This window comes from Echinops telfairi, unplaced genomic scaffold (genome assembly GCF_000313985.2).
Source record: "Echinops telfairi isolate 266 unplaced genomic scaffold, ASM31398v2 ScPeMD7_18;HRSCAF=68, whole genome shotgun sequence".
Lineage (NCBI taxonomy): Eukaryota > Metazoa > Chordata > Mammalia > Afrosoricida > Tenrecidae > Echinops > Echinops telfairi.
The window spans coordinates 64,658,648-64,662,706 of record NW_022103915.1 but is presented as its reverse complement, the minus strand read 5'-3'; the positions used below and the strand labels follow the sequence as shown (position 1 = coordinate 64,662,706).

The window sequence follows — 4,059 nt, the reverse complement described above, 5'->3', positions numbered from 1 at the left end:
TATTGATAAGGCTGTGACTGGTACCGGAAGAAGCAGTGATGGCAGTGCGAGCAAAGGTGCATCATACAGTCCCTTGGGACTCTGGCATTAGTCTAATCATGTCATCATTTTAGAAGGAAATACTGAACCTTAAATTAAAAACATTTTTCTGGATCAAGTTTTCCAAATACAGATCCCTGCCCAGCAAATGAAAACCTGTCGTGTCACTGTGAGGTGGACACTGGTCAGGGACTAAATAGACAGCGATTCTGGGTCTCTTTCCTTTGGACACCCACCAAGCCAGGGTTCCCCGTAAAGTCCAATGACCACAGTCCTGGGTCAGCAACTCTGCTTTCTCTCTCATGCTAGTACTCCGGTCCTCAGTCCAAGCTGGCAGTAACTTCGAGGCAGGGCCCAGTTCATTCACCTGGGCCTCTATGTTTATTCCTTCGGGTGTAGCCCCTGTGTTATGTCATGTGCCTGCAGGGTCAGCTGCCACCATCATCCAGTGCTTAGTCCATGGCGTGGTTCACCAAAGGTTGAATTGATGCAGGGATGCCCCCCAGGGCATCAATCCCCATACTTAAGAGTAAACAGAGCACAATCAGATGGGACATCAAACTGTAGGACAACAACTCATGGGTTTCGGCTCAAGGTGGAAATGCACTCCCATATATTCACCATATCGACAGTGTCCCCAGGGCTGTGTCATTGGGAATGTTATCAGTGCAATCACTTTATACCTCAAGGGGATGATTAACAATATTATACTTTTTGTTTCTATGGGTTTTTGTCTTTTTAATACATTTTTTTTTCTGCGTGTTTGTTTGCTGGTTGGCTTGGTGCTGTTATTGGTGTAGTCCGTATGGGGCTTTGATTTTGTCATATTATGTCCACCAAATTAAAACTAAATTATGCATATCAGAGGGAGATGCAGATGGTTTCTGGACTCCTACTTAACCCTAGCCCCAATCCAAGAACAGTTCATTCTGATCACATGGCCCTGCTTGATACTCCCCTTCATGAAATGATCACTGAAGATAAGGCTGCTACAGAAAAGTGTGGTGAAGAAAGCAGGTGGTGCCTGGATATCAATTGAATAATGTCTGGGGTCTTAAAGGCTTGTGTTCATACAAGCAGCCATCTAAGTGAGGAGTCACCTAAGTCCACATGAAAAAGCTCACCAGCCTTATTAACAGACAGAGATCACTGGGAAGGTGGAGGCATTTAGGGAGAAAATAATGAAGGTGGGAGAGGGGAAGGAACACTAAAACGGATTGTGAACATACAACTCATTTTTAAGGTGATTTAACCATTGGGGTGGAAATGGCTCTAAAAGGGATTGTGGTAATGAGTGTACAATTCTTCTTGATATAATTGAACACTTGAATTATTGAATTGTATATGTGATTTAGGTGCCAATAAAATATTTTTAAATAAAACTTAAAAAATAAGAAGACATAGACTGTTCAAAAAAAAGTTACATAATTTCATGTCAGCTTGAAGGTATAAAAAATGTGCAAGGGTGGAGTTAAGCCTGTCAAGGTCAGAGCCTGATGACCTCACTGGAAAATGCAACCAAAATATACAGCTCTCTGGAGGCCAGCCTCTCTCTCTCTCTCTCTCTCTCTCTTTTTCTTTGCCGTCACCTTTCCTGTTTGCCAGCCACCTGGACAGATGCTGGAGCCCCATGTTTCCATGGACATTGGTTAATACGACGTTTCACCCTCCAGCCTGTGATCTGCCTGCCTTCTGTATCATTGCATGTAACTATATGACTCTGAAGAGGGACCAATGGACTTAAGTTGCACTGGGTTGGGATGTTTTCTTGATATATAATTATTTCTTGATATAAGGCTTTTTGGTACACACACACACTAATATGTTTCTGGCAGGTGAATTATTAATTGTTATTGAATATTTCCCTCCTGCAGGGTGTATGTATATGTTTGTGTTAATGTTTGAACATAAGTTGGGTTTAAAAGGCATACAAGAGTTCTGAATGTCCTCTGAACGTCCTGTTTCATACACAACCCATCCTATGGCAGGGTGAAATCTTCCAACATCCACCCTATGTAGACGCTGTGCATCTTTTAATAATCAACAAAAGCACAAATCATGTCCTCCACCCAAGATATCCAGGTGCATATTCTCAGCTAATACACATTTTGGGGGGTTTAGGAAAGGATTCCTGGATTAAATAGGATTATACTTGGGACCAGAAAATGGCTTAAATTGAGGTTAGGCACTGCGTCTTAAAGGAAGAAGCAGCTTGCCCAAGTGTTAGTATCTAATCTGTTACTATTGGAGTGACAAAAACATCTGCTAATTCTAAGCTCTGATAATAAGGGGCCAATATTGCTGTGGCCCATTGTGAAGTATGTGTATATTAGCTGAAAGGGGCTCAGGTAAAGCATCTATTCTGTCCATTTACACAAATGGATCTATATTAGGATTATTCTTATATTAAGAAATAACAGATGTGGCTAAAAATCATGGCCAGTATTTCTCATCCTTACTTTTTGATCATAAAATATTATATATAAACTTAATCTGTAATGCTTAAGAATTTTTATTCTTTTAAACTTCTATGAATTACAGTTGTTCTTTTTTTCCCCCCTGGGTATAGTGTACTTTATTGATGGTACATGACAAGGTTGAGTTCTCTAAGCCCCTCCCCTTCCTTCAGGGGGTCTGGATGGAATATTCTCAGTGTGTTGGGGGATTGAATTAGGGGCAAAGACTCCCCAGCAGCTGAGGGTCTCTCTTCCTCTAGTGCTGTTGCTGGGGCTGGTGGTCCAGGGGGGGCTCTTACTTCTGGAAGGCCATGTGGACCATGAGGTCCACCACTCTGTGGCTGTAGCCAAATTCATTGTCATACCAGGAAATGAGCTTGACATAGTGGTCGTTGAGGGCAATGCCAGCCCCAGCATCAAAGGTGGAAGAGTGGGGGTCACTGTTGAAGTCACAGGAGACAACCTGGTCCTCAGTGTAGCCCAGGATGCCCTTTAGGGGACCATCGGCCACCTGTTTCACCACCTTCTTGTTGTCATCGTACTTGGCAGCTTTCTCCAGACGGCAGGTGATATCCACAACGGACACATTGGGGGTGGGGACATGGAAGGCCATGCCAGTCAGTTTCCCATTCAGCTTTGGGATAACCTTGCCCACAGCCTTGGCAGCACCAGTAGATGCGGGGATGATGTTCTGAGCAGCCCCACAGCCATCACGCCAGAGTTCCCCAGAGGGGCCATCCACAGTCTTCTGGGTGGCAGTGATGGCATGGACTGTGGCCATGAGTCCTTCCACAATGCCAAAATTGTCATGGATGACCTTGGCCAGGGGGGCTAAGCAGTTGGTGGTGCAGGAGGCATTGCTGACAATCTCGAGGGAGTTGTCATACTTCTCGTGGTTCACGCCCATCACAAACATGGGGGCATCAGCAGAAGGGGCAGAGATGATCACCCTTTTGGCACCGCCCTTCAAGTGAGCCCCAGCCTTCTCTACGGTGGTGAAGACACCAGTGGGCTCCATGACATACTCAGCACCGGCCTTACCCCACTTGATGTTGGCGGGATCTCACTCCTGGAAGATGGAAATGGCCTTCCCATTGATGTTAAGCTTCCCATTCTCAGCCTTGACAGTGCCATTGAACTTGCTGTGGGTGGAATCATACTGGAACATGTAGACCATGTAGTTCAGATCAATGAAGGGGTCACTGATGGCAACAATTTCCACTTTTCCAGAATTGAAAGCAGCCCTGCTGACCAGGCGCCCAATACGGCCAAATTCATTCACTCCGACCTTCACCATCGTGTCTCTGGGATGCGGCTGGGACTGCACGAGAATGGGAGAGGCAGCTGTCTGTCTGTCTGTCTGTCGCACAAGGAACAGCAGAGAGCCTACAGTAGTTCTTTACTTAGTTGAAGCACCACATTTGTGCGTCGAAATATTTTTCTTTAGCTTCACGAAATTTTGAATTAACGTATATTTAATCTTTTATTTGGGTATATAACTGATAAGTAAAATAACAGTATTTTAATTATAGTCTCTGCATTTGAATTTTTTTCTATTACTCAA

At 44.4% G+C, this 4,059-nt stretch overlaps 1 pseudogene; it reads right to left on the bottom strand.

Moving 5' to 3' along the window:
* Positions 1–2,790: 2,790 nt before the first annotated feature.
* Positions 2,791–3,792, bottom strand: LOC101660108 (annotated as a pseudogene).
* Positions 3,793–4,059: the final 267 nt, after the last annotated feature.